Genomic DNA, 12042 nt, shown 5'->3' with positions numbered 1-12042 from the left:
TCTTACATGCTTACATTCTCTCAATCCGATCTCAGCAGCAGTCAGGGCTTCACCAATGGGTTTTGGTAACACAGTTCGCGGGGTTCCCGCACCAAAGAGCCCTAGAAACTTCTCTCCACCCCGTGACCATTTACTCACTCCTGTGCTTTGAGTCCCCAGCAAGAGGTCCAGCCAAGCACCCTGGCCCTTTTGTCAATCTTCATCCTGATTAATCTGCCTGCCCCACTGCCCTGAACAGCTGCTGCTCAGATTTCTCATTGTAATTTTTGCCTTCTGGCTTTTACACTTTCTCCAAACAGGGGTAAATAAAACAGACTTGTGTGGGTTCCTTTCATGTTGGGGACCAACAGAAGGCCTCTCTGGCCTGCCCAGCCTTTGGTAGTGCCGTACTAAAACCTTTGTTTTAACCCCATCAACGTGTGTTTTATTAATTCCATTTTTTTCATTTTTATTCAATTTACTTAAACTACAAAAACAAAACAGTTCACCCATCTCTTAATAACCGTCTAAAGATTCCCACCCTGTTGGATGAGTCCCGTGAACAATCCCCTTTCTCTTTTCTCTGTTCTGCTCCGCCAATACTCACTTTATTCACCTTATTTCTTAAGCACCATTAAAAAATTTCCACCTTGTTAGGAAAAGTCCCTGGCCTCTCCCCCTACCGGGCCTCTCCAGATTCTCCTGTTAATAAACCTCCTGTTTCTATTAGCATGTGTAAGACCCAGAGGGGAAGCTGAGACAGCAAATTCGAAGGCTTCAAGAACAGTTTTTGGGTTTTGCAGCAATAAGCGTATATGGGGTGCCCATGTGAAGGGGGCCCCCTTAACCACAGCACTTACGATGACCTGGGTAACGGGCATATTCAGCGGGTGAATATCTTGGTCATCACAGAACCAGTCCAAATGGCCAAGTATGTGTTCCACTGGACATTCATGGAGGTGAAAGTCCCCTTCTGAGGAAAGACAGACCTTACAGTGGCTTTTATCCAGCCCACCAGGCTGGCTCTTCCCTGGGGAACAACCTCCTGGGTGTCTGGATCACACACAGCTGGCCGTGATTGCTCCAGCCCGCCTCGGCCCAAACATGCTCTTCCAGGCTGCACCCTTCAAAGCCAAAGACACGGCCCCCAAGTCAGGTACTCTCACAGTCCAGGTCAGCACAGGCTCCTCAGGAAGCTGGTAACACCAATGTATGAGGTCAAACAACTCCTTCACATACACCCCGTGGGCTTCTGTAGTTTCTTGGTTTCACCCTTCCCCCACCTGGGTTTTTTACTTGGGGAGGCGGCTTTGAGGCTAGTGGCTGAAGGGGACCCACTGGAATCTGAGCTTGATCTAGCATTAAAGCTCAACCCAATATCCTCTTTTTAGTTTAGGCATTACAGATGACAACAGCAAAGAGGTTGAATATGTTGCCTTTTTCTTATTAGTGTATGTTTCCTTATGCATCAGTAAGCCAGCTGCCCGGGAGCCGGGCTCATGTCCATATGTGAGCCCAGCTCACTAGCTACTCCAGACCGTGGGTGACCACGTGGACACCCAGGAACCAAAGGTTCCTCATCCATCCCCCTGTCTCCCACCCTTTCTTCCTCTCTCTTCCCGACCACATGTTTCTGTGAGCCAGTGCTGTTCTAGCAAATCCCACTTTGCTGACACCGACTCTTTTAGGTTTCTGGACCCAGTTCTAATTTTTAAAGGGTGATCTTCCCCACACATCTAAGCAATGCTCTGGACACCGGCTGGGTGTCCTACAATTCAACTCAGTTGTGACACTATCTACCTGGAGACAGTGCGGGTCTCCACAGGTTAAGGGCTCAGTCCCACAAGACTGCCCCCCCTGTACTTCGACACCAGCAGCATGTGCAGGGAGGGTATCTGTCACCTGCACCTGACTGGCTTGCTACAGATTGGAGGTGCCCATGACCTCCTTAGGTTTCATTAATTTACTAGAGCAGCTCACAGAACTCAGAGAAACATTTTACTTACTAATCATTGGCTCCTTACGAAAGGATGTAACTCAGGAACAGCCGGGTGGAAGGGATGCAGAGGACAAGCACGGGGAAAGGGTGCGGAGCATCCATGCCCTCTCCAGATGTGCCCTCTCCCCATATCTCCACATGTTCTTCTGCCTGGAAGCTCTCCAAATCCTGTCCTTTTTGGTTTTTCATGGAGGCTTCATTATCTAGGTGGGACTGATTAAATCATTGGTCACCAATTCAACCTCCAGTTCCTCTTCCCTTCTGGAGGTTAGTGGGTAGAAATGAAAGTTCCCACCCTTTAATCCCACTGTTGATCCCCTGGCAATCAGCACCTATCCCCTGATTGGCTCCAAAAGCCACCTCATTAACATGACAAAAGACACGTTTGGTGCTCTGCCGCTTAGGAAATCCCAAGGGTATTTGGAGCTCTGCACCAGAAACCGGGAGGAAGGTCAAGTGTATATTTCTTATAAATCACAGCATCACACAGGCAAAAAGGGCAGCCTGTCCTACTTGGCAGAGAAAATCAGTGTGCTTGGTCATCCTCTGCATTCCAACTGAGCAAAGCCCTCACAGGACTTCCTGTGTCTCCGTGGAAAGAACATGGGCTCTGGAGTCAGACAGCCCTATCTGAAGGCCAGCTGCAGCTCTTACCCACTGTGCTACATTAACTAAGTCACTTGACCTCTCTGAGTCTCACACTGCCAAATGGAACTAATAATTTGTGCTCAGGGGTTTCTGGAAGAATTAAATCAGGAGTATCAGGCACAGAGCAGGCAGTCGCCTTCCCATCCCCTCATACCACCATGTATACCCAGAAAAAGTCTTAAACCGGTTGAAGTATTTTGTGCTATAGCAGCTGTGGGAGGCTGAATAATGTTCCTCTATCACCCCCACCCCCAAAAGACGTCAATGTCTTAATGCCTGGAATGCTACCTTACATGGCAAACAAAGACTTCGCAGGTGTGATTAAAGAAGGATTGGAGATTCGGGGATAACCCTGGCTTCCTCGAATGGACTGGAAATACTATCACAAGTGTTCTTACAAGAGGGAGGCAAAGGGAGATTACAGAGGAGAGGAGATGACTGCTGTGGGGGAGGAAAATTTTTCCTCTACCCTTCAAGTTTCCTCCTAACTAGTGTAAGACTCAAATTGACATAAGACAGATTAACAGGAGAAAAGTCACATTTAATTTCCTACGTGTGTGAACACCACAAGGCGGGGGCAAAAGCTTCTCTTGAGCCCACGGGGTCTACATTGCCTTCAGCTCAATATAATCCACATGCCAAAGTGGCACATGTGATCACATGAGGTGATACACCTCATGATCACAAAGGCAGCGACTGGAGTGATGCGACCACAAGCCAAGGAAGGCTGCAGCCACCAGGAGCTGGAAGAGGTAAGGGACAGATTCTCCCCAAGAGCTCCAGAGGAAGTGTGGCCCTGGTGGCACCTTGATTTCCTCCCAGTGATTCTGATTTGGGACTACTGACCTCCAGATTTGGAGGCCTCCAGAACTCCAGAACTTAACAAGTTTATAGTAATTTGTTGCAGTAGCCACAGGAAACTAATATAGTGGCCCACAGAGTCTTGACCCCAGATTGAGAGTTAAGAAAGGAAAGGCCTGGGTTCCAAGGCAGCACTCTGAAAAGAGAGCCCTTGGTCCGCTGGGTGGGGGCTACGAGCCCCAAGGTTCTTATAGCTGGGTCGTCCTGGGTGGTCTTGTTTTTGGCCACTCACATTAGGTCCTCAGCCTTGCCTCCCCATAGGAAGCATCCAAGCAGGGCAAGGAGTGAAAATTAGCATCATTTCCTTCTCTGAGTCCAGCACAAGCTGCCCCTCACCAGAGCACATAGGGATTGCTTTTGTCTGAGGCCCTGGAGTCAAGCATCTGAAAATGACTTTCTGCACCAGGTGCCTGGCTGCATCGAGGGTACCCAGGAGAAGACAGAGCCTGCACAAGCCAAGCATGTGGCATCACCCTGCAGTTGGTAGCTTCCCCAGCCCTGGGTTAAGTGTCCTAACCCACTTCTCAGGGATGCCCTGAGAGCTCAGGCTTGTAAAGCATTCTAACTGCCATGGAAATGCCCAGCTGCACCAAAAAACCCACTGATGACTTTGACCTGGACAAAGCAGTCATGTCAAAGATGAACTCTACTGCTACATATTCAGCACTGGGGCTGCAATGTATTGTAGTGGCTCACAGGCCACAAGTTTTCAGTTTGCTGCACAGCCAGACCCTACAACACGGCACTTCCCTGCTCAAAACCTGGTGCCCTTTAGTGGGTCTCTGTGGCTGCTAGTTGTGACCTCCACAAATCCATGTCCCCCGCTTTCCCAGAAGCCCAGAGCTCAAGACTGCCCATTGGCAGAGGCCTGAACTGAACACCATTGACTGCCAGGCAAATGAGACTTAGATTTACAAAAAAGCAGGGAGGTAGCACCAGTCCCTTCCAGACATATTCCAACTAAGAAAGAAGTCAGTCTCAGTCTCAGGGTTCAGTAATAAAACAAGACATTGTTAATTTTCCCTCCTCAGCAGAGACAGCCAGCTCAGCACCAAAGCCACTTCCCTTTCCTTTTGGGTACACAGTTGACAACATTTCCCAGGCTCCCTTGCAGTGAGGAGTGGCCATGCAACTATGTTCTGGTCAAAAGAAAGCAGGAAGAACTGTTGAGTGGCCTGGCCCATAAAAGCCTGCCATGCCATTCTTCTCTTTCTCCAGCCCTCCCCTCCCCTCCCACCCACCTCCTGTTAGATGTCAATCTTCAGGGCAACCTTGGACATAGGTGACCAGCTTCCCCAGTTTGCCAGAAACTGTCCCAGTTTTAGCACTGAAAGTCTATACTCTGGGAAACCCTTCACTCCCAGACAAACTGGAATGATTGGTTACCCTACTTGAAAGACACATGTGAAAAGTGGCAGAGGCTGTATCTGCCTGGGTCCCTGAATGTCTGCATGGGGCAGAGCCCTCCTCACCCCCGACCCCAACCCACCCTGACAAATCAGCAATGTATGTTTTGGACTTTATGTGAGTGAAAAATAAACTGAGATTTGCTACTTTCTATGTTACTGCTGCTGGTGTAACCTTCACTGAAACACCATCTAATATTTTTGGAGAAACACAAAAATATCCTATGTTCCCTTGGCTATTTTAAGAAGACAGATACCAGTTACAAATAGGACATTACACATTATCTGGGATAGTCCTGGCTTACACCTGTTGTCTGGGCATAATTATTAATAACACCCTCCACATTGCTCTCCAAAGTATCCCTGTTTGCACAGTATCTAATTGGGCTATAGATAATTTCTAGTGTGAATGCACACCTAAAATGTTGTAGAAAAATTATTAATTGAATCCTATTTTAAATGCAGTTATTTAAAAACTTTCTGTAATAAAAGTAATTTGCCTCACAGCTAATCCTCTGAATTCATGTCTCAGGAGGTCAGATTTTCTTTGTTGGACACACTGTGTTATATTACCCAGAACCAGCCTGAAATCTAGATTTCTTAGAGCTTTTGTGTTTCAAGGATTGCTATTCATCTTGTACTTTCGGTCTTGTCTGCTGATTGATCAAAAATTATGTCTACTGAGTGGCCATCCGTACAGTAAAACATTATTCAGTGATAAAAAGAAATGAGCTATCGAATCACCAAAAGACACGTTAGTAGGAGCGAAGGAAGTCAGTCTGGAAAGGCCTCCTGCTGTATGATTCCAACAATATGAAATTCTGGAAAAGGCAAAACTATGAAGACAGTAAACAGGTCCGTGATTGCCAGAGGTTGGAGGAAGGGAAGAAGAGAGGGGTGAATAAATGAGCCCAGGGGATGTTTAGGACGGTGAAATTGTTCTGTATGATACTGTGTTGGTAGATGTGACATACATTTAGCGAAATCCATAGAATCCACAGCACAGGAGTGAACCCTAATGTCAACCATGGACTTTAGTAAATAATAATGTAACATTGGTTTCTCAGTTGTAACAAGCCAGATTAACGATACAGGGTACTGTGGGAGAGGGAAAGGGGGGGGCATGGGAACTCTGCAATTTCTGTGGATTTTCCTGTAGACCTAAAATTGCTCTAAAAAATAATTTTTTTAAAAACTTAAAAATAAGGGAAAAATTAGGTCTGTTGAGTTCCCACAGGAGAAACATATGATATGCAGCCTCCAGAGACAGCTGTTGGCTGCCTGAAGGTGCTTCACTGCAAAGGGCCACAGGCTGCCTCCCAGGGTGGGTCCAGGTGGGCAAGTAATGGTTGAAGGCGCCATGTCCCCAGTGCTGTGGGATCAGGGTCTGGAGTGCCAGAGGGCACAGGAACTGTGCGGTGCGTTTGGAGCTGTAGCCTTAGAGCAAAGCCCCCTCGGCCATGTGTGGGGAAGATTAAGCCCAGGCTGAGGTGCTCACTGGGGTGACAGGACATTCCACCCCAACATCAGCCTCCTCGGGGAGCCGGGTCTGGCTCAAACAATCCAAACAGGAGGCTGTGGGGCCTCAGCTGGACACTGCTTACCACACAGTTAAGTGAGAACAAATCCAGAGCAAATACTTGCGATATTTAGAGCTTTAGGATGCCCATGTTTTATTCATACACATTAGCATGGGGTCTGCAGGCCCCTGGAGTCTGAAGGAAATTAGAAAATCACAGAATGTCAGAGCTAGAAGAGGCCTGGGGGGTGATTTAATCCAGGGCTTCTTTTTTGCAGAAGAGGACATTGAGGCCCACAGAGGGAGCAACCTGAGGTTACAGACAGAGAAAGACAGCCCCAGGAGGCCTGGGCTTCTCACACGGGCATGCGCCTTTCTTTCTTTCTCTCTGTCTCTGTCTCTCCCTCCCTTCCTTTCTTCCTTCCTGCCTTCCCTGCCTGCCTTTCTTTCAACATATCCAGGTATCTACTAAGTGTTATTTTGTGAGCAAGACCAGGGATATACTGCTGGCTATCCTCCCACCCTCTGGAGGGTGGAGACCGTCTGAAGCCACAAGGTCTGGCCAGGCCTTTGGAAATCAGGGACCTGTTCCTGGGATCATTATAGGGTCCCTGTCCAACCAAAGGGCAGGTGGATTAAAAGATCACACTGTGGACCCATAAGAATTTCAGTCAAAACCAGAAATGGTGCTTTCTTCCAAGGCTCTCCCTCCAGATCACCAACTCACCCCACAGCACTTGCCTCCCCTCCGACTGTGAGGCTCTCCCTCGTTCCATAATTACCAGCTCCAGCACAATTCTAGGTTCCTAGATACTGAGTACTGCGGCTGACTCTGGGTAAGTCTAATGAAAATCTGGGAGGGATGTTGACTTTCGGCTTAATGGTGATGCTAGGAAGGTGGTGTAATGGGCCATTGCCTGTGGGTCATCAGGTGGAGGTGACACGCAGACAGCTGAGCAAACAGAAGGGAAAGTGGGCCCAGAAATAGACATCTGGAGTTGTCTAGCAGCTGCTAAGACTGCCTGAGACAGCAGAGGTCTCCAGACAAGGTGCCTGGGAGTCAAGCAGTGAGGCTGTGGGAGGAGGCAGAAGGCTCAGTGAAGGAGCTCTGAAGCCTTGAGGAGGGCACTGTACGTTGGCTCACTCAGACTCCACCCTGACTCTCCTCTAGCCTGCCTCTACTACAGAATCCAGAAACCTAAAACTGTCTTCCCAGACTTCCTTGCAGCTACTGGCAACCATGTGACACAGCTCTAGGCAGTCAGACATGAGTAGAAGCCAGCTGGTAAAGGTGCTCCTTCAGCCCTCCCCTCCTTGCTTCTGTCTTGACTATGCATGTGACAGATGCACTTGGCAAGAGCACTATAAGGGTAAAGCCAAGAGAATTGACATTTTTGAGCTACTGAAATGACTCTGCTAGCAACCAACTCCTTCAGAATTCTCATTACACAGAGACAACAAAGCAAAACCAAAAAACTTCTAACATGTTTAAGTCATGATTATTTAGGTTTTCCATTACTCAAGCAAAAAACAGTCAACAGTATCGAATGCTATGGAGATGTGTGTCAGTGAGGATCTGTTATGTAACAGAAAAGACAACTCATGTTAACATAAACCTTCAAAAGATTTATTGGCTCACATAACTGAAAGTGCATGATCAGTATAGGCTTCAGGGCGAGTTTAATCCAGCAACATAATGCTGTCACCAACGACCTGGTTTCTTTTCATCTTTCCATACCTGCCCTTGAACCAGTCACTGTGGTGAAAGAGGCAGGATCATGCTGACTGACTTTGGCCAATCAGAACCAGCCCTGTAAGGGCCAGTCCTTCGCAGATCTCATAGTTGCCAGACAATGGAGGAAAGAGAGTCTGCAAAGGACAGTCTAGATGCTATTATGAAGGGTGAATGGAAGCTTGGTGAGCAAGCAATGAGTGTCTGCTATAATCTCTATCCTGGGAAAGGGATGATTGTGTAGAGGCCACTGGACATAGTCATCATGAGGTCACTGCTGACCTTCTGTTGGGAAGAAGGCAATGCCAGCTTCAGGGGGCTGTGCAGTAAGTGGAAGTGAGGAGGTGTAGACCACTCTTTCAAGAAATTTGGCACTGCACAGAATAGAGAAATGATACCATCTGGAGAGAGGAGCCAGGGTTAAAGGAAGTTTTCTTATAATGGGGAGACTGAAATATAGTTGCAGGAGGGGTGGAGAAATATGCTAGAAAAGAAGAGTTTGGGGGAGGAAGAAAACAATGAAGATTCACTGAGAGCCTACTGAGAAATTCTAATAGAGGAAATGATACAGAATAAGTGAGGTGATGTTTGTAGGACACTGGTAGACAGTACAGACGCAGTCTGGAGCCCATCAAAATAGTCCACAGCCATATTCCTTTTCGATTGCTGTGTAACCTATTATCACAAGCTTAGTGGCTTAAAACAATACACATTTATCTCAGTTTCTATAGGTCAGAAGCCTAGGCCCAGGGGAACTGGTTTTCTGCTCAGGGTCTCATAAGGTTGCATCAAGGGGTCAGCTTACTGTCTTCCTTTCTGAAATCTGGAGCCTTCTTCCAAGTTCACTGATTGTTGGCAGAATTCTGTTACTTGTGGTTATGACTGAGGCCCCATTTTCTTGAGAGCCATTGGCCAGAGAGCCCTCTCAGCTCCTATAGGTCCTCAAGTACCCTCAGGTCCTTGCTACGTGTTCCTTCCATGAGCAAGTCACAGTATGGCTCTGCTTTCTGCCTCAAGGCCAGCAGGAGAACCTCACTGATGCTTTGCCCATTTTGACTTCTTTTAAGGGCTTGCCCCATTAGGTCAGGCCCACCCAGGATAATCTCCCTTTGATTAACTCAGAATCAACTGATTATGTATCTTAATTACATTTGTAAAATCCCTTCTGCGACACAACATAGTCATAGGAGTGATATCTCATCATATTCCCCAATCCCATTTACACTCAAGAAAGGGGGTTATTCAAGGTGAATACACCAGAGGATGGGAATCCTGGGTCCTGTTAGAATTCTGCCTACCACAGCAGCTAAATTCTTAAGGTTTTCTGGAGAACTCATAAACACCTGAAATTGTTTTCTTTGCTTCCCTACTTGGCCTGCTTGAGGAGAGACAACCCAGATCGGCCTCTCTGCCAGCTGCCACAGAATCATTTTACCCAAAAAAATGTGCAAGCGAGACTCACTGTTCCAAGATCATCTGTAGCTTTTTTCTCTTCCTCTCTTTTGTAGATTCTATTTTTGCCTTGGTTCCTTAACAGCAGTCTATTGACTGCTCTCCCTCATATGAGCAAATCAGCATGCAGATAGTGAACTAGATGCCTCTGAAATATTCTTGGGTGGTTTATTTCTGGAGATTCCACCAAGATATTGTCCACCTTGGTCCTAAATCAGAGCCAACAGAAACATGTTGCCTGAAAGAGCACTGTTTGAGACTGAATGTTTGTGGCTCCCCGCCAAATTCATATGTTGAAGTTCTAACTCCCAATTTTATGATACTAGGAGTGGGACCTTCGGGAGCTAATTAGGTTTAGATGGGGTCATGAGGGTGGAGCCCCATGACAGCATTAATGTCCTTATAAGAAGAGGCACCGGAGATCTCTCTCTCTCTCTCTCTCTCTCCCTCTCTCGCTGCCATGTCAACACATAGTGAGAAGGCATCCTCAAACCAGGAAGAGGGTCCTCAGCAGAAATGGGATCATCTGGGGCATTAATCTTGGCCTTCCAGCCTCCAGAACTGTGATAACTAAGTGTCTGTTGTTTAAGCCACCCAGTCTGTGGTATCTTGTTATAGCCACCCAAGCTGACTTAGACAAACACCTGCAACAATTGAGGTCCCAGCCTACCTTCCCTTGGCTCTATTGGCCAGAAACCATGCTCAGCTCGTTTTATATATCATTCCACTGAAGTCTTAACGACTAATATGCAAGGTAGATATTTGTAGAATCTTTTCCAAAAATGGGGAGGCTGAGATTAGGAGAAGCAACATAACTATCCAACTCATCTCATGAGCAAAAAGTTGAGTCCATGACTTCTTTTGAAATCTGCCCACCCATAGAGGCCATACCCCTATGCCCTTTGGTCCATGGGGGACTTGTGGGCTTATCCTCATGATGGGTCTGCCTAAAAGGTAGCATGAACTGAACATCCCCCCCCACAAAAAAAAACCCTTTAGCTCTGACATTGTATTCAAAACTACATGACCCAGGGTGTCTACAAACCCCTGTGCTGAACAGAGGTGTCCAAACAGCCTGCCCTAAGCTGTCAGTCAGCTGGAGGCCAAGCAAGACTAGCTCTTCCTAAGGGCCCATGTGGGACAATGACTGCAGTGAAGGCAGGGTGGCAGCAGTACCCAGCAGTGCAGGTATGAGCTGAGCAATGCCTGTTTCCCTCCCAGGGGTCTCTGCACACAGCAGCTGCCCCACCCACGAGGGCTGGCCTGCCCACTTGCAAAAGCCACAATGCTGGTCTGGTTATCTATTAATACTCCCTGATCTGCATTCTTGTGTGTAGCCTTCCCATTCTTTAAAAGTAGGGCTGCCAGATTTAGCAAATAAAAATACAGGGGCCAGTTAAATCTGAATTCCAGAAAAAAGAACAAATAACTTTTTTTAGTATAAGTATACCCCCAATATTGCATGGGACAGACTTATATTAAAAATATTATTTGTTGTTTAGCTGAAATTCCAATTTACCTGGGCATCTGTATTTTATCTGGCAAATCTATGCAGAAGTTTTAGCCAGCAAGCAGAAAAGTTTAGGAAGAAAAATGCTCCATGGACAAAGATTCATCATAAAACACTTTTAAAGAGTGTGTACCCAGGTAGCACCCATCCTCCACCACAAATACACATTCTCTCTTGGTTTCTCCCTTTCTCTCCAACACACACAAGTGCACGTTTTGCTTTCGCCTTGAGTTAGTATGAACTTGGAGTCCCTTGACAAAACTACGTCTGACCCAGGCCTACCTCCAGTGCCCATCCAACAGTGGGCCCTCACAGGACCACCAGGCAACCAGTAATTTACCTGCCGTCACAGTGGGTCGCAGGAGTATGACTGATGGGGGTGGCCCTGGGTGGTACCTAAGACAGATTGAGCTCACTAAGAGCTTTACACGTGGTTTTAGCATAAAGTGCTCAGATCACCTTTCAAGGCACTGATTGTTTCTCCAGGCAAGGACCCTACGAGCCCACTCATATTAGTCAGTGAGCAGAGCCTGTGGGGCAGGAATTTACCTGCAAGGGAGGTATGGTCTGAATCATGTCCCCCCACATCCATGTGGAAGCCCTAACCCCAATGTGGCTGCATTTGGAGATGGGGCCTATGAGGAAGTAATTAAAGTTAAATGAGGTCATAAGGATGGGACCCTGATACAAAAAGACTGCTGTACTTGCTAGAAAAGACACTGGAGGTCTTGCTGTAGCTCTCTCTCTCTCTTCTGGACACAGCAAGAAGGCGGCCATCCTCAAACCAGGAAGAGAGCCCTCACCAGAACCCAACTATGCTGCCTCCAGAACTATGAGAAAACAAATTTCTGTTAAGCCACCCAGTCTGTGGTATTTTGTTACGGCAGCCCAAGCTGACAAAAATCAAGGATGACTGGGCCCCTGGATGTCCAGAGA

This window comes from Manis pentadactyla, chromosome X, assembly GCF_030020395.1.
Source record: "Manis pentadactyla isolate mManPen7 chromosome X, mManPen7.hap1, whole genome shotgun sequence".
NCBI classification, from domain to species: domain Eukaryota; kingdom Metazoa; phylum Chordata; class Mammalia; order Pholidota; family Manidae; genus Manis; species Manis pentadactyla.
Note: the sequence above shows the minus strand (reverse complement) of the source record.